Source organism: Neomonachus schauinslandi, chromosome 9 (assembly GCF_002201575.2).
Source record: "Neomonachus schauinslandi chromosome 9, ASM220157v2, whole genome shotgun sequence".
Lineage (NCBI taxonomy): Eukaryota > Metazoa > Chordata > Mammalia > Carnivora > Phocidae > Neomonachus > Neomonachus schauinslandi.
In genome coordinates, this window is record NC_058411.1 from 40,921,240 (window position 1) to 40,940,754 (window position 19,515).

At 41.0% G+C, this 19,515-nt stretch overlaps 1 protein-coding gene and 1 pseudogene across 1 annotated transcript in view; both read left to right on the forward strand.

The window, feature by feature from the left end:
- ARMH4 (armadillo like helical domain containing 4) overlaps positions 1–19,515 on the forward strand; it is a 104,656-nt gene that overhangs the window by 48,014 nt on the left and 37,127 nt on the right. The gene's annotated exons all lie outside the window — the stretch shown is intronic.
- On the forward strand, positions 14,794–16,841 carry LOC110590655 (annotated as a pseudogene).

Genomic DNA, 19,515 nt, shown 5'->3' on the forward strand with positions numbered 1-19,515 from the left:
TCTTTCTTTCTTTCTTTCTTTCTTTCTTTCTTTCTTTCTTTCTTTCTCTCTTCCTTTCCTTCCTTCCTTCCTTTCTTTTCTTTTTTTCTTTCTGAATTTTAAGCAGACTCCATGGCCATCCTGATGTGGGGCTCGTTCTCACAACCCTGAGATCATGACTTGAGCTGAAATCCAGAGTTGGACGCCTACCCAACTGAGCCACTCAGGTGTCCCTAGCGAGGCATTTCTGCCATAATCATCCCCCCTCCTCATTCAGCAAGGTTCTAGTGAGAGGCACTGTAGCCAGGAGTTGGTATTGAGGGCTCTGTCGCTCATTTGCTGTGGGATAGGTTAATGAATATACACTCCAGTTTCCTATTGTAAAGTGGAAATAACAGTCTGTAAGACTCATTATGTAGGATGATAGGGTGACACCTGAATGCCCCGAAGTCTTGTCTCAGGCACCACCTGCAATCTGCAAGTGGAAGGTGACTCTTCCTCCATCTCAGCAGTAGATGTCGCTGCAGTCAACTAAAATTACAGTAAAGCTCTGGCCAAAGGGATTCTAGTACAGGAAAAAGGAAAGGAGCACTAATAGCTATTAAAATGAACAGAGCATCTAGCATTCTTCCCCACCCCAAACTCAAATCCTTTACAATATACTACTGTTTATTATTTTTAGTAACATATGTCTGATAATGGACAAGTCTCTTCAGAAAAAAAAGTTGATTCAGAAAACCATTTCATTCCATCTTTCACTTATTTACCAATTCATTCATTCAAGAAATACTTACTAGGCACCTGCAATGTGTGAGGCGCTTGCCAAGCTCTGGGCTTACAATGATGAATAGTACAGACAGCCTGACTTTATGGAGCTTCCTGCCTGGTGGGAAAGACAGGCAATTAAAGAGGTAATACCAAAAAAAAAAAAAAAAAAAAAAAGAAATAATTACAGTATAGAGAGATTAGCATAATCATAGGGCATGTGCTAGATGAAAAGCAGATGACAAGGGGACCTGGCTGAGTGGAGGGGTCAGGGATGGTCTCTGGGCTAAAACAGTGTTTCAGAAGATGCCCATATCATGCATCCAGGCACAAATTAGAAAGCCAGCATCTGGATTCCTTCACTCCATTTAAAATTCCCATGGGTTCTTGTTGTGGTTCCATTTACCTCCTTTGTCACCAGCACCATCTGAGATGCATAAAAATCGCCTTCCATCCTAATGTTACTGAGGTAATTTGAAAGGTCTAAAAAATTAACCATGATTTGTATTACTGACATGACCTCTCCACTGAGATATTAAAAACTGCTTAGTGTCTTTTATATGTCAGACACTTTGACAGATAGTCTTGATTATTTTATTAGTGTATGATATATGGAAGTTAAAATTGAATGTTGAAGCAATCTGTCTTCCCTTGTTTCTATATTAATTCTTCACTGGGGTGTTTGGATTAAACAAAACCTTCATGTTCCATCAGGATGTTGAAGTTAGCCTGAAACATAGTGGGAGCCACTTGGGTGACACTTATGTGACCTGGCTGGAGGGAAGGACTGGTCATGCATTAGAACTTGGACATTTTAAGCAGATAGTAAAGAAAGAAATATCAATAAGAAACATGAAGTTACTCTGATCAATATTTGCTGTATCTCCAGCAACTCCCAAATTATATTTCAAAACCTTGAATTCAATCTATTGCATCCCAAATATTGATTTTTGGATGAATAAAAACAAGTTAGTAAATCTGAATCCCTTATTTTTAGGAGATTCAGTGTAAAGACAGCAGAAATATATTCTGATGCATCAGTAACACTTTTTCTTGCCTCCTTTTCAATTAGGATATGCAAAACTAAGTTTGCTTTTTTGAAAACTTAACTCTGAGGTCTGCACTCACCTGCATTTAATTCATTCAAAAAACCTTTATTTGTCACATTACAAAAACCATGGCCTCAGGGTTAGTATGACTGTATCTGTTGATCTTTCCAACTATTCTCCTTAGAATAAAGAAATGTTCCAATGTGCCGGGTTACAAAATGAATCGCCAAGAGCTAGACATTCAAAAGAGCAGAAGGCATAGCTGTTTACAGTGTCTCTTAATTTACAAACATGTTATGTCTTCTCTTCTATTTCCATGCTCAGGAAGCTAAAGTGTTTGGTGTTGTCTTAATTTATAAAAGGAAACATTGTAATATCATGGGAGGAGCCCTGGGGAAACTTCTTGAATTGCTCTGGCTATGCTTCTACTGTATTGTGTGGTCTTTGGTAACCCCCTTCATTGCTCCGAGCTGTAGTTTTTTTCATATATTAAAGGGCTTTGGATGGACCTGAGGTCACTATGTGGAAGCTCCTTTATTTTCCTTTGTGCTTCCTTCTTTTTGACTCAGAAAAGAAAAAGAGGCAGCCTACCCCCTGTCCAAGTCTACCCCTTCCAGCTGTGATCTGGATCCTATCAACTTCTGCCTCCCCTTTGAGCTGCTAGGGGGACCGAGCCATTTGGGAACACTCATTGTTAAGTTAGAAATCTGAGTGTCATCTCAAATTCCTGTCTGTTTCCCTCAGTTCACACAGCCAGTCAGGAGCAGAGTCCCATTCATTCTTTCTCCCGAGTGCCTGGTCAAGTTACCCTTGCCATAGCACCGTCCTTAGGCCAGCATTGAGGTGGTTTTGGAATATACGGGGGGTTCGGTGGGGTGAAGTCTGGGGCCCACGACCAAGAAAGAATTCTTGAGGTGTCTTTGGCGCAGAATGGTGGTTTATTAAAGCATGGGGACAGGACCCATGGGCAGAAAGAGCTGCTGCACTGGGATTGTGAGGGATGGCTGATTATACTATGGGGTTGAGGAAGGTAAGGAAAAAGGGAGGTTTCGAGAAAGTACTTTCATATGTTAAAGAAGACTCACAGGACTCACAGGATACCGGAGGCCTTGCCATGGTCAGGTTAAGGCATTAACTTACTAGATAGATAGTTGGGAGCTTCCTGGAGGAATGTTACATTCTTCTTATCACATGTCCTTATCAATGGGCTGCAGGTTTAAAAGAAATTCAATTTTGTTTGCATTTCCTTCTGCCTCAGCCTCCCTCAATTTTATGAAGGGGAGGATGATGTTAGGGCTTCAGGAAACTGAGTTATGGGTCTCTGGAAGTTAGGCTATTGATAAGAAAGCTTATTCCTAGTAAATCACTAGGACATTCGTAAACTGAGGGAGACTCAGGTCTTATAGGATTGTGATCTCTACAAGTTAACTATTTGTTTTTCCTTTAGGGCAGCCAGGAGTGCCTGAGGAATGTCACATATATCCCATGGCGGGGGCGTGTTGTGGGGTGTCAGCTTCTGCTTTGTCCTTGGCTTGCCTTCTGTTCCCTCATCAGCATTAGCTCCTACCCAAATTATTGCAGGAGCCTCTTTACGCGTCTCTGTTGCAGTGTCTCCCACCTTCCAGTTCATTCTCTGCACTGTTCTCAGTGATATCTTTCTGAAGTACAAATCTGATTGTCTGCTGAGCAGCGACTACCCTCCTGCACAAACGTTTATATTGTGAGAGAGGCTGTTATGCCAGGTTCTGAGAGACAATCAATTTGAATAAGACAACACAGTGCATTTAAATTAAAACCTTGTGTTGGCTACTTCATTTACCTATGGGATAAATTGAGTTTCCTTTGCATGGCCTTTGAGGCTGCGCACATTTTGGCTTTAAATCTGCCTTCCTATCAACTTCCTTCTGCCGCCTTGCTTCTTGATCTGTGTGTACTTCCCATCCCTGCTCATCCTGAGCATGCATGTTTCTAAGATTTTGCCTACCAAGGTCTCTGTCTGGACTTCCTTTTCTTGCTTCTCCTATGTCTGTCTGTGGAATGCCTACTCAGTTTGTAATACCTGATGCAAATGTCATCTTACTCAGGGAGAATTCTCATGAATTGATTACTTCCTTAATTCTACTTCTACAGGCCTTTGCTGACAGTATTATATTGTATTTGTTAATGCCTGTCTTTATAAGATTCTGAGCTACTTGAAGGCAGGGAATCATGCTTTATTCACCTTTATGTTCCCTGTGACCTATCTTAGTATACAGCACGTTTCGGCGGCTCCATAAGCAGTTATTGGTTGACTAAAAGAATTGAGAGCAAGGGGATGGGGGGATGAGGTAACAGGGTGATGGACATTAAGGAGGGCATGTGATGTAATGAGCACTGGGTGTTACATGCAACTGATGAATCACTGAACTCTACCTCTGAAACAATAATACTTTATATGGTAATTAATTGAATTTAAATTAAAAAAAAAGAATTGAGTGCATGCCTGTGCATACACGGATGGGTAGGAGTGGTTGTTGTAAGCATTTCTTATCTGAGTGGAAATGTCAGGGACTGTGGAAAGAAGAAACTTGGAGGTTGCAACTGGCTTGTTGATCTTCTAGGTAAGGTTCAGGTATCTGCAGGTAGATCTGATGGCCGAGGAATCTTTGGACTAGATCTTTAGAGTTCTCTTTAAGCTGTAAGAGTTGATAACTTCATTTTTGGCTATATCACTTCAAATCCAAGAGTTGGAACACTTTCCTTGTAACACTTTTGCCTGCTGGCGAAGAAACAAATGTAGTTTGCTTAACATAACTTGTCACTGTCTCTTTTCTTAGATCTCTGAAAGCTACTTTGTGTCCTTCAGTGACAAAACATTAGGCTCATTCCCAAATGAATTGGTTATCAGGTAGGCATCATTAAGGCTAGTGAAATGTCTCCATTTCAGCTGAGCAAGGCAAATGTGATACTGTCTAATCATAACAGGCATGATGATGTGATGTTCCAAGAAGTGAAGAACATCTTTCAAGGCTACAAGATACTTCATGTGTAGGCAATTACTCTAGTCAGTGAGTAGTAATCAATATGTAAAGATTAAGGTGGGAACATTAATACTTCAATGCAAAAACAGCATCATCTAGAGGTATTTTGGGGGGGTTAGGGGGAGGAATGAACTGATACTCTACTACATCATTTCCAAATGTGGAAAGTTGATTTTTATAATAAATTTGCAGATATATCCATTCAGGGATGTGAATAATAAAAAGAACTAAAAGCTTTTTACAAGGTCTCTTTTCAGTATCTGCTTGCCTCATATTCTTGCTTCCTATTCATCCTTTAGCACCTGTGTCACATCCATTATCCTCCTGAAAAGAAGAATCATTCAGGCCACTTAAATGTTTCAATGACATACAGTCCATTAGAATTCAGAAAAAGCCAGCACTTTCCAAAGAGAAATGTGACACTGTCTTTCACTTACTCTTTTTTCTTTACTTGAAGTGAAATTTCAGCTTCTCTTGGGATTTCTTATTTTATATATTCATAAGGTGATGATTTTAGCAGAAAATGACCTGTCACCTCCTAAAAACCACCTGCTTGGTTGGCTAAAGGGAGTAAGGCAGGGGTTAATATTAGTCCATTTCCCCATTTTTGTTTGTTTATTCTGACTATGAAGCAGTATGCTCAAAGCAAAAATTTTGGATAAAATATATAACCCTGGCTTTATGCCCAGAAACAGCTGAGTAGGCTTCTGGCTCTGTCTACCACCCGAAAGAACCTTTATTTACAGTGGACCACAAAATCACTCGGAGGCCAGGGAATGGTGCAAGCGTTCTGCTACCATTTCCTTTGGGTGTCCTTTCAGGCTGTGCTGACTCTCCGTGCATGAGTGGTCAGAAGTCCCTCTTTCTTGGGCTCCTCCGATTCTTCTTTATCACTCTCCTGCTGGGCCTCCATCCTCTTCCTACCAGCAGAAGATGGGAAGGCACGAAGATGAAAGGCGAGGGAAGCCTCTCATGCCACTTTTCAAAAGCATCTAAAGAAGATGGGAAAACTCATCCATGATTCCTCTATTCAGAGGAAACAAATGACCTGTTATCTTCCAGTCTATGCATTTTTTCCATAGTTGACACTGGAGTTTTTCCACTTTATATCAGTGCATTCTAAGTTACATTGTAGATGCGTTAAGTAAAACATATCTGCTTAAATTAGTAGTAACCATGTTTATTTTATCTGTGATAGTATTTACCTTTGAGTGTAATGATTCTTACATTTTAGTGCTTCTACAATCATAGATAAGTCTTACAGTCAATGTGTATCTTTAATGTCAATGGTAAGTCTTATCGTCATCGACCTTTTAGGATCCATGAATATAGCATCTGGAAGTATGTGTAGTAAGCTGCTTTTGATTTTTTCCTCTTGGAAAAGTGACCAGACTGACCTTCCTTTATGATTCAAAAATTATTTCTCTGAAACCTTCAAAGCCTTCTTGGTCCCTGCTTATCTCTAGTTACTCTTTTTTTTCTTTGTGTTTGATTGTGGTAAAATTCACATAACATAAAGTAACCATTAACCATTTTAAAGTGTACAATTCAGTGGCATTTAATACATTCACAGTGTGACACAGCCATCACCTCTTTCTAGTTCGAGACATTTTCATCATCCCAGAAGGAAGCCCTGTACCCATTAAGCACCTCCTCCCTCATTCTTCTCTTCTTCTAGCCCTGGCAGTCACTAGGTTGCTTTCTATCTCTATGGATTTGCCTATTTTGGTTTCCCTGTTTACTCCAGAAGGTAACTATGAAGAACAGGACTGGCTTTCTCCCCTGGCACGGGATGCACAGGCATGGCTGTGGCACATTCCAGCATGTTGATACACACCGAGATACCAGTAATCCGGACTGACCATGAAACATGCCGGCTGTTGATAGTTGTAGAATTATCCTGGAGTTTTTGACAATTAGTGGGCACTTTATGTGAAGTGAATAACCAAGCAAAGCTACTAACAAGCAAGGCTGTGGAGATGAAATGTTAGGAGCAAGGCACAGCTCAGAAGGTCCTCTGCTGTAGGATCTCAGCTTTAAGGTGTCAGCTGAGACTGTGGTCTTCTCTCAGGGTTTGAACGGGGAAGGATCTGCCTCCAAGCTCACACGGTTGTTGGCAGAATTCAATTTCTTGTGGGTGGTAGGACTGAGGACTTCAGGTTTTGGTTGGCTGGAGGCTACCCTCAGTTCCTTGCCATGTGGGCCTCCCTGTAGGGCAGCTCAAGACATGGTGATTTGCTTTAAGAAAGCTCACAAGAAAGAAAGCCTGCTAGTGAGCCAGACATTACAGTCTTATGTAACATAATCATAGAAGTGACATCCCATCACCTTTACCATATTCTGTTAGTTAGAAGCAAATCATAGTTTCTGCCCACGCTCAAATGGAGTATGAGGACACTCAAGGACATGAGTATTAGGAAATGCAGATAACACATTGTCAGACTGCTGTATAAATGGGTCAACCAGTTACTCATGTCTATCTGCAGTGTTGGCTTACACTTACCCTCCCTTGAAGAGCAAATTAGGGAGAGAAATGGGCTCATTCTAAAGGACAGTGTAGGCACAAGTGGAAGCTCTGTGAGAGTGTGCTTTATATTTGCAGTGATGCATAGAAATCACAATGACTCACCATTTGTTTAGATCTTTCAAGGGAAACTGGAAAAAGGATGACCGTCTCTGGAGAAGATACTAGATGATGGTGATGCCTGGTGGGCTCAGCCTGAATGTGTGATTTGAGTCTTGAGGCTTGAGGGGACAGAGTGTCTGCAATCACACAATAAGGCAATGTGGATAGATTCTCTGAAATCAGTGGCATTGTTTGCTAAAAATTTATCCTCCAAAGTCCGGTGTTAGCCAGACTTATTCTGAAGAAATTCTGAAACCATCTCAAGGGCTCTATTTTGATGCAGAAAGAGTGAACTATACTTTGCCTGGCAGCATACTTTCTGTGAAACATTTTTTTGATCTAAATGGCGTTACTCTAGGGGCACCTTGGTGGTGCAGCTGGTTGAGCATCTGACTCTTGGTTTCGGCTCAGGTTGCGATCTCAGGGTCAGGGGACTGAGCCCTGTGTTGGACTCCATGCTCAACAGGGAGTCTGCTTGAGATTCTCTCCCTCTCCCTCTGCCCCTCCCCTGCTCTCTGTCTCTCAAATAAATAAATCTTAAAAAAAAATGGCATTACCCTGCTTGATTAACAATACCATGTGTCTGATTTTGCTCTGAATTACTCTTGAATCTTTTAAAAAATCAATGGCACCTAGCACAATGTCACATACATGGCAGGCACTAAATAAGAGTTTGCTAAATTAATGAAAGAATTAAAAAGAATATTTTATACACTCTGGTGGTAATTATAGGAAAGGAGACTTTCAAAAGTTTTGGGTAATAATTGACATTATTGGAATAAATATTGTATTTGTTTTAAGAGCACTCTTGTCCCTTGATAATGTTGATGTCTTCTGCCCTGGCTGGGAGGTGTCATTTTTTTCTTTCAGTACTGTGAATACAGTGGTTATGAATTTCAAGAGCAAAGATAGTGTGAATCACAAATGTCTCACAGCATTAGATACTCTTTGACAGCTACTACCTGCTCATTCTTTTTTTTTTTTTTTTTTTTTTTTTTAAAGATTTTATTTATTTATTTGAGAGAGAGAGAATGAGAGAGAGAACACATGAGAGGGGGGTGGGTCAGAGGGAGAAGCAGACTCCCCGCCGAGCAGGGAGCCCGATGCGGGACTCGATCCCAGGACTCCAGGATCATGACCTGAGCCGAAGGCAGTGGCTTAACCAACTGAGCCACCCAGGCGCCCTACCTGCTCATTCTTTATTGGTGTTTTTTAATTAAAGTTTTTGCTAAATTTCCATGCTTATGTACTATGTCAAACTAATCAGGAAGAAGCAGATAATAATTAAACATTTTGGGAAAAAGTAATGAATGCATAAGTGTTGTAAGTGGCAGTTTCTTTAATATAACTAATACTACCCTGGAATTATTTAAAGTAAAATTTTGATGCCAATGTCTTAGGTGTTGGATCAACCTATTATTAATATTATAAGTGTAGCTAATTCTTACTTAGAAGTGTGTGGTTTATCTGCACTGATCATTTACTCCCAGATTCGATTTTGTTGCTAACCCAGCTATTTCTAGGCTACTTAACTTGAATTGCTTCTTCCATTTGATATAAACGGAGGAATTACTGGTGCACCTGGGTGGCTCAGTCGGTTAAGCAGCTGCCTTTGGCTCAGGTCATGATCCCAGGGTCCCGGGATCAAGTCTGGCATTGGGCTCCCTGCTCAGCGGGGAGTCTGCTTCTCCCTCTGCCCATACCCACCGCTCATGCTCTCTTTCTCTCTCTCTAAAAAATAAATAAATACAATATTTTAAAAAATAAACCGAGGGATTACAAACGATTCTTAAAAATTGTCTAAGAAAACATCAATAGAAAAACCAACCAAATTCTAGCCAGTTGAAAAGTTTTTGTTCATTTTAGTGTTTACACAACTTCTTGCCTCTGTCAGCCTGTGTGATTGAGAGTTAACCGTGCTGCTTGACATGGGCCTCGGTTCTGCTTTCTTATTGATCAGGGGAGACATGAGCTGGGGAGGTTGTGATAGATGGATAGTACCAGAATGTTCCTGGCAAACGCTCTGAGACTCTGTCCTTCTCAGACTCATTAAATCAAAGCAGAATACTGAAAATGATATGCCAGGCATGGCAAGCCTTTCTTAGGATGCAGATAATCACATTTTCTGCTCATTTGGAAAGAACCATGACTTGACTACTGATCTTTAATAAAATGTTATTTTAAAAGAGCTTGTAGAGCATCCTTCCCATTTTGATCTTAAAAACCCTCCTTTGGACCATGGCTCCTGTCAGGGGTTGAATTGTATCCTCCTCCCCCAAAAAGATATGTTGAAGTCCTAACCCCTAGGACCTATGAATGCAACATTTGGAAATAGGGTCTTTGCAGATTTCATCAAGATGAGGTCATTAGGAAGGACCTTAGTCCAATGTGACTGATGTCCTATTAGAAGAGGGAAATTTGGACACAGACACACAAAGAGAATGCCATGTGGAGACACAGAGACACAGACACACAGGGAAGGAGCCATGTGAAGACTGAGGCAGAGATTGCAGTGATGTTGCCACAAGCTAAGGAACACATGCATCTACCAGGGACTGGAAGAGGCAAGGAAGGATCCTCCCTTAGAGTCTCTGGAGGGAGCATGGCCCTTTCAACATCTTTTGTTTATATATGTATGTATGTACTTAAATTCCAGTTAATTAACATAGTGTTATATTAGTTTCAGGTGTACGATATAGTGATTCAGCAGTTCCATATATTACTCAGTGTTCATCAAGATTAATTGTACTTTTTTATTTTGCTGTGAGGATTCCGTCCTTCTTTTTTATTTATTTATTTATTTATTTATTTATTTATTTATTTGATGTCGTGTTCTATGATTCATTGTTTGCGTATAACACCCAGTGCTCCATGCAGTACATGCCCTCCTTAATACCCATCACCAGGCTAACCCATCCCCCCACCCTAATTGTACTTTTTTTAAAAAAAAACATTTTATTTATTTATTTGAGAGAGAGAGAGAAGGAGGGAGAGGGAGCATGAGCAGGGGGAGCAGCAGAGGGAGAAGCAGACTCCCCACTGAACAAGGAGCCTGATGGGAGGCTCAATCCCAGGACTTTAGGATCATGACCTGAACCGGAGGCAGATGCTTAACCAACTGAGCCACCCAGGCACCTCAAGATTAAGTGTACTTTTAATCCTCATCAACTATTTCACCCATCCCCCACCCTCTTCCCTTCTGGTAACCATCTGTTCTCTACAGTTAAGAGTTAAGACTCTCTTTTTTTCCCTTTGTTTATTTTTTTGTTTCTTAAATTCCACATCTGAGTGAAATAATTTGGTATTTGTCTTTCTCTGACTGACTTATTTCCTGTAGCATTATACTCTCTAGATCCATACATGTTGTTGCAAATGGCAAGATTTCATTCTTTTTATGGCTGAGTAATATTCCATCTTCTTTAGGTTGCTATGACCAATGTCAGAGAAATTACTGCCTCTGCTCTCTTCTAGGATTTTTATGGTTTCAGGTCTCACATTTAGGTCATTAATCCATTTTGAGTTTATTTTTGGATATGGTATAAGACAGTGGTCCAGTTTCATTCTTCTGCATGTAGCTCTCCAGTTTTCCCAACACCATTTGTTGAAGAGACTATCTTTTTTCCATTGCATAGTCTTTCCTCGTTTGTTGAAGATTAATTGACCATATAGTTGTGGGTTTATTTCTGGGCTTTCTGTTCTCTTCCATTGATTTATATACCTATTTTTGTGCCAGTACCATACTGTTTGATTACTACATTTTCGTAATATAACTTGAAGTCTGGAATTGTGATACTTTCAGTTTTGTTTTTCTTTTTCAAGATTGCCTTGGCTGTTTGAGGTCTTCTGTGGTTCCATACAAATTTTAGGATTATTTATTATAGTTTTGTGAAAAATACTGTTGGTATGTTGATAGGGATTGCATTAAATCTATAAATTCTATAGATTGCTTTGGGCAGTATAGACATTTTAATAATATGTATTCTTCCACTCCATGAGTATGGGACGTCTCTCCATTTCTTTGTGTCTTCTTTAATTTCTTTCATCAATGTTTTACAATTTTTAGAGTACACGTCTTTCACTTCTTTGGTTAAGTTTATTCCTAGGTATTTTATTATCTTTGGTGCAATTGTAAATGGGATTCTCTTCTTAATTTCTCTTTCTGCTGCTGCACTATTAGTGTATAGAAATGCAATGGATTTCTGTGTATTAATTTTGTATCCTGAAACTTACTAAAGTCATTTATCAATTCTCATAGTTTTTTGGTAGAGTTTAGGGTTTTCTATATAGAGTATCCAGGTCCTATGCAAATAATGAAAGTTTTACTTCTTCCTTCCTAATTCGAATGCCTTTCATTTCTTTTTTCCTGTCTGATTGCTGTGGCTAGGACTTTCAGTACTATGTTGAATAAAAGGGGTGAGAGTGGACATCCTTTTCTTATTCCTGACCTTAGGGGAAAAGCTCTCAGTTTTTCCCCATTGAGTGTGATGTTAGCTGTGGGTTTTTCATATATGGCCTTTATTATTTTGAGGTATGTTCCTTCTAAACCTACTTTATTTAGGATTTTTATCATGAATGGATGTTGTACTTTGTCAAATGCTTTTTCTGCATCTATTGAAATGATCATATGGTTTTTATCCTTTCTCTTATTGATGTGATGTATCACATTGATTGATTTGAGAATATTGAACCACCCTTGCAGCCTGGGAATAAATCCCACTTGGTTGTGGTGAATGATTTTTTTAATGTATTCCTGGATTCAGTTTGTTAATATTTTGTTGAGGATTTTTACATCTATGTTCACCAAAGATAATGGCGTATAGTTTTCTTTTTTTTTGTGGTGTCTTTATCTGATTTTGGTATCAGGGTAATGTTGGCCTCATAGAATGAATTTAGAAGTTTTCCTCCTTCTTCTATTTTTGGGAATAGTTTAAGAAGAATAGGTATTAACTCTTGTTCTTTTTTTTTAAATAAAGATTTTATTTATTTCTCTGACAGAGAGATCACAAGTAGGCAGAGCAACAGGCAGAGGGAGAGAGAGAAGCAGGCTCCCCGCTGAGCAGGGAGCCCGATGTGGTGTTTGATCCCAGGACTCTGGGATCATGACCTGAGCCGAAGGCAGCCGCTTAACCAACTGAGCCACCCAGGTGTCCCGGTATTAACTCTTCTTTAGATGTTTGGTAGAATTCAGCTGTGAAGCTCTCTGGCCTTGGAATTTTGTTTGTTGGGAGTTTTTTGATGACTGATTCAATTTCATTGCAGGTAATCAGTCTGTTCAAATTTTCTATTGCTTCCTGCTTCAGTTTTGGTAGGTTATATGATTCTAGGAATTTATCCTTTTCTTCTAGGTTGTCCAATTTGTTGGCATATAACTTTTCATAATATCCTCTTTAATCATTTGTATTTCTGTGTTGTTGGTTGTTATTTCTCCTCTTTCATTTATGATTTTGTTTGAGTTCTCTCTCTCTCTTTGATGATTCTGGCTGGGTTTATCAATTTTGTTGATTTTTTAAAAAAATATTTTATTTATTTATTCATGAGAGACAGAGAGAGAGAGAGGCAGAGGGAGAAGCAGGCTCCCAAGGAGCAGGGAACCCGATGTGGGACTCGATCCCAGGACCCTGGGATCATGACCTGAGCCAAAGGCAGATGCTTAACCATCTGAGCCACCCAGGCGCCCAATTTTGTTGATCTTTTCAAAGAACCAACTCCACCTGGTTTCATTGATGTGTTCTATTTTTTTTTTTTTTAGTTTCTATATCATTTATTTTTGCTCTAATCTTTATTATTTCCTTCCTTCTGCTGGTTTTAGGTTTTGTTTGTTTTTCTTTTTCTAGCTCCTTAGGTGTGAGGTTAGGTTGTGTATATGAGATTTTTTTTCTTGCTTTTTGAAGTAGGCCTGTATTGCTATAAACTTCTCTCTTACAAATGCTTTTGCTGCAACCTAAAGATTTTGGACTGTTTGTTGTATTTTTATTTTCATTTCTATGTAATTTTTGATTTCTTCTCTGATTTCTTGGTTGACCCATTCATTGTTTAGTAACATGTTATTTAACCTCGTATATCTGTGCTCTTTCCAGGTTTTTTCTTGTGGTTGATTTCTACCTTTCAACATCTTGATTTTGGATTTGTAACCTCTAGAACTGAGAGAATACATTTCTGTTGTTTTAAGCCATTTAGTTGGTGGTACTTTGTTATGACAGTCCTAGGAAACTAAGACATCCCCTCCCCCTTCCCCAACCTCTTGAACTTCTGCTTTCTTCTTCTCCTTCCCTTCATAGCCAAGCTAGCTGCAAGTTGGCTGGATTGCATCACCCCACCAAAACTGTTCTTGCTGAGAGACCTCCCAGGAGGACTAAGCCTGCAGAGCCTGGAGCCCACTTGCCAGGATTCAAATCCAGACTCCACTCCCTGCTAGCTGTATGAACTTAAGCAAATTATTTAACCTTCCTGTGTCTTATTTTGTGTTTATCAATACAATGAGCCTATCCCTGGGGACCATTTTAAGGTTTAAAAGAATTAATACAGCTAAAGCATTTAGCATGGTTCCTGGCACATAGCTAACAATGTGCACTTATTTCTATAAATATAATTTGCCACATATGTTGTCCCTTTCAGTTCTTACATTACCTGACTCTCTGCAGCACTGGACCCTATTGGCCACTTTCTCCTCCATGGCTCCTTTGATCCATTGCCTTCTGGTTGTCTTCCCTGCCTCTGGTTGCTGCTTTTCTAAGTTTCTCCTAGGAAGGTAGCTTATGGTTAGAGTTCTAGTGTTAGAATCTGACATATCGAGGCTCAATTCTCAGCTTCACAATTATGAAAGTGAGTGATTTTGAGCAAGTTAAACTTTATGAGGCCCAGTGTTTTCTGGATAAGATGGGGATAATCTTACCTGCTTGGGTTTGTGTGAGGAGTAAATGGGATAATATAAACAGACGGCTGTTGTAAGCTGGATTCTGACTTTCACCTTCACCTCTGGCTCATCTTCTGACCCCCTTGTTGAAAGCTGTGGTGTAAGGCTCTGCACTTGGTGTCATCTACAGCTCCAAGGGGAGTCATTCACTTAAAGTGAAATGTGATACAGCAGTCTTCCTCCTCCCCCAGATTTGTTGTACAGATAGATCTCTGGAATATACTTAAGGCACTGAGAAAAGTCCTAGCAAATTGAAACTTCAGTCATATTTTATGTTTTAATCTCATAGCCTCTACATTCAGTGGTTACCAGGTCCCGTGGTTTTGATTTCTCCTACAGCTCTTAGAAATATCTTCTTTTTGGTCCTTTCCGTGCTACCCAGGGAAGGGTCCATACGGCATTGTTTTGCATTCCCGTCGTAACTTAAAGGGAAACTTTCACATGTCTGGAGCTCTTGATGTCCTGCAAATGAAGGAGGAGGATGTCCTCAAATTCCTTGCAGCAGGAACCCATTTAGGTGGCACCAACCTTGACTTTCAAATGGAATAGTACATCTACAAAAGGAAAAGTGATGGTATCTACATCATAAATCTGAAGAGAACCTGGGAGAAGCTTCTGCTGGCAGCTTGTGCTATTGTTGCCATTGAAAACCCAGCTGATGTCAGTATCAGATAAAGGGCTAGTATCCAAAATCTATAAAGAACTTATCAAACTCAACACCCAAAGAACAAAGAATCCAATTAAGAAATGGACAGAAGACATGAACAGACATTTTTCCAAAGAAGACATCCAAATGGCCAACAGACACATGAAAAAGTGCTCAACATCGCTCGGCATCAGGGAAATCCAAATCAAAACCTCAATGAGATACCACCTCACACCAGTCAGAGTGGCTAAAATTAATAAGTCAGGAAACGACAGATGTTGGCAGGGATGCGGAGAAAGGGGAACCCTCCTACACTGCTGGTGGGAATGCAAGCTGGTGCAACCACTCTGGAAAACAGGATGGAGGTTCCTCAAAAAGTTGAAAATAGAGCTACCGTACGATCTAGCAATTGCACTACTGGGTATTTACCCCAAAGACACAAATGTAGGGATCCGAAGGGGTACGTGCATCCCGATGTTTATAGCAGCAATGTCCACAATAGCCAAACTGTAGAAAGAGCCAAGATATCCATCGACAGATGAATGGATAAAGAAGAGGTGGTATATATATACAATGGAATATTATGCAGCCATCAAAAGGAATGAGATCTTGCCATTTGCAACGACGTGGATGGAACTGGAGGGTGTTATGCTGAGCGAAATAAGTCAATTGGAGAAAGACATGTATCATAGGACCTCACTGATATGAGGAATTCTTAATCTCAGGAAACAAACTGAGGGTTGCTGGAGTGGTGGGTGGGGTGGGAGGGATGGGGTGGCTGGGTGATAGACACTGGGGAGGGTATGTGCTCTGGTAAGTGCTGTGAATTGTGCAAGACTGTTGAATCACAGATCTGTGCCTCTGAAACAAATAATGCAATATATGTTAAGAAAAAAAAAAAGAAGAAGATAGCAGGAGGGGAAGAATGAAGGGGTGAAATTGGAGGGGGAGACAAACCATGAGAGACGATGGACTCTGAAAAACAAACTGAGGGTTCTAGAGGGGAGGGGTGTGGGAGGATGTGTTAGCCTGGCGATGGGTATTAAAGAGGGCACGTTCTGCATGGAAAAAAAAAAAAGAAAGAAAAGAAAACCCACCTGATGTCAGTGTTATATCGTCCAGGAATACTGGCCAGCGAGCTGTGCTGAAATTTGCTGCTGCTACCAGAGCCACTCCTATTGCCGGCCGCTTCACTCCTGGAACCTTCACTAACCAGATCCCAGCAGCCTTCCGGGAGCTAAGACTTCTGGTGGTTACTGATCCCAGGGCTGACCACCAGCCTTTTACAGAGGCGTCCTGTGTTAACCTGCCTACCATTGCTCTGTGTAACACCGACTCTCCTCTGCGCCATGTGGACATTGCCATCACTTGCAACAACAAGGGAGCTCACTCAGTGGGTCTGATGTGGTGGATGCTGGCCAGGGAGGTTCTGCGCATGTGTGGCACCATTTCCCGTGAACACCCATGGGGGGTCATGCCTGATCTCTACTTCTACAGAGATCCTGAAGAGATTGAAAAGGAAGAGCAGGCCGCTGCTGCAAAGGCTGTGACCCAGGAGGAATTTCAGGGTGAATGGACGGCTCCAGCTCCTGAGTTCACTGCTACTCAGTCTGAAGTCACAGACTGGTCTGAAGGCATGCAAGTGCCCTCAGTGCCTATTCAGCAGCTCTCTACTGAAGACTGGAGTGCCCAGCAGGCCACTGAAGACTGGTCTGCAGCTCCCACTGCTCAGGCCACTGAATAGGTAGGAACAACCACTGAGTGGTCTTAAGCTGCTCTTCCACAAAGGCAAACAAAATGGAAATAGAAATGGAAAAGGTTGATGGAAAATAAACAGTTTGTAAAAAAAAAAAAAAGAAAAGAAAAGAAAAAGAAATACTGTCTTTTTGAAGAAACCAAACTGTAGCTTTGGAAGGGATAACAGGGGAACCAGGCATGATGTCTGATGGAAATCAACAGTTTCAGTCCTGATTTCAGAAAAGATGGATTCTAAGACAGCCAGTGAGTTTGGCTGAGCAGAGCAAAAATCCAGAAGTGGTTCATGTGTGGTGTTAGACAGGGAAGGTTGTCACCAGTAGGAGGTGGGCTAGAAGTATAAGAATTGGATTCTGGCAGATATCCAATTAGAGGAAGGACTGGTGTAAACCAGGCAGGATTTCAGGGACTCCTCACCAGTGAGCTGGAACTCAGGGAAGGTCTCTGGTCTTAGACTGAGCAACTGATCAGAATTAGGAGTTTGGGTCTTTGGACTGAGCCTGTTCAGGACTGAGGAGTAGGGCTGCAAGGGACTGTGGGCCAAGATACTCATGGAGGAACCTCACCAGGTTGGGGTGCAACATGGCATCTGGAATGCAAATTAATTCTAAGCCTTACCAGTGCAGCCAAGGGGCTCAAGCAGGGCCTGTTGGTGCAGGCTTCTTCTGTCATCATTACCTTGGAAACCAAGGAAGGCCAAGGCTGTGTCAGTGGTCCCAGCTGGGAAGACCTGGAGAGGAAGAGAGACAGAGAAAATCAAGCTAATAGATACATAGTTCATCATTGTGACCATTAGGAAAACACAAAGAGGAAGTTTGGGAGTCCAGGAACTCTGAAAATATCTTCCCTTTGTGCATTTGCTGTACATATTCTATGCAAACCCCCTGGCAGCCCACACACCTTAGAGGTAACTTTCTCTCTGGTATTGATTGCTCTGAAGAGGCAGTGGCCTCTTGTAGGTAAAGAAGCATTTGTAAATAATATTCTGACTTGGAAATGCTCCATGTGGTTGCCTTATTGTACATCTCTTAATACAGAATCTCTGGGCACAGGTCTATAGGGATGATCTACAAGATCAATGTCATAGTTGTCCAGTTATTCCTTGCTAGCAATACCTGGATCTAAGACTCACACACGCTGCAGCACCCAGTGATCAAACCACGGTTTTGGAGGAACATCAGCTATGAAGGGGTAAAGATAGTTTCAAAATCTTTATATCCCTACCAGGCCTTCACTGGTGTTTGCTGATGGTGGTCGATTTATCTGTTTGAATTAGGACCAAATTGCCTTCCACAAGCTCTATGGAGTTAGAATAAAGAGGCAGATTGGTGTAGTGAGAGTACAAAGCCAAGAACAAGCTATTCCCTGTTAGTGACAGTTATGAGGATACAACAGCAAAGCTGACTCATTAATGCTGCTTTTACTACCCTGTTTAGGAGACTCTAGAGATGAATTACTCAGTCTTTTCAGTGTAGGCACACAAAGTGAAAGAGTGAACAAACGATAGCTCAGGAAAAGTCCACGTAAAGTTGAAATTGTGATTATATTAAATAAGATTCAAAAACTAATCCAATATTGATTAAGATGGACAATAGTCCAATGGACTTGATGTAAAGACATTGAAAGCATTTTTCCTTTTTGCAGATTCTAGGACAGTTTTATGTTTTAGTTTGTCTGAATCTCACTTTGTTTTCTGTGTATTGACGACATGGCTTAAAACCATAAACAGCCTCTTGACAGGTTCTGTTACTTACCTTTTCAATTGCTTGAAATCTGTAGCCGTGGTCACAAGGGAGTCAACCGGGCTCTTCAGATATACCAGGGAACTCACACATAATGCAGCATCCAGGGTTTTATATTCTGCGCACATGGAAGGATGCTGCCTTTGGAAAAACGAACCAGAGTATAAAATTTTTCCTATGCATTAATAACTGCTGGCTCTGGTCAAAGCCCATAGACTGTAGCTGGTCATCATTTCCCCATAAACGCCATAGGCAGGGGGAGTTATTGCTTCAGAGGGTTTTTGTGGCATATTTTTGGTGAGTGATGTGGTGTGAATTGGTATTTACAGGGTACTTTTGAGATGATTAGTGTCCAAAACATTAGTTGAGTCATTTCCAGTAGTCCCATTTGGAACCTTCTCTGTAGGTGGCAGCCGAAGAGACATGTTGAATTGACATTCCCTAGACCTGGGCAATGCATACTTAATGGAAGAGGTTGGCCATAAATATTGCCTTTAAAATTAGAGCCCACTCTGTGATGAGATTTAGCATCCTTGCCAGGGCTCTTCTGAAACCTTGCCCTGCTGTCTAGGGTCTGGCAAAGGGTTTGGCAGGGTGGCCTGGCATCTGGCATTTGGTGGGGGCACCTCCAGCATGACCTCCCAGATGGATACGTACCCTGAGAGACATAAAACACCAGAAAGGCCATTAAGGTATTTTATGCAGCTTTCTCCTGTTCCTGAAGACTCTCAGCCTTAAACTGTGCTCATGCAGCTCTCTTCTGATAATCATTTGTATCCTGCAGACCCTTCTCTTTGTGTCTCTAGGATGGGTTACATGCCCATTTCAAACTGTGTGCTCTTTCTGCCCCTCTCCCCGACATTACTCAGCATTTAAAGACTTCTGCTATAGGAATCGGTCCCCTCCTTCATGTGTCCTTAGGGCTTGTCCCAAAGACTCTCCCCAGGTCTCTTTCCATATGGCCAAGGATATAGTATTCTGGTGCTTGCTTCTTTGATTTACTCTAATTTAATTTGTGAG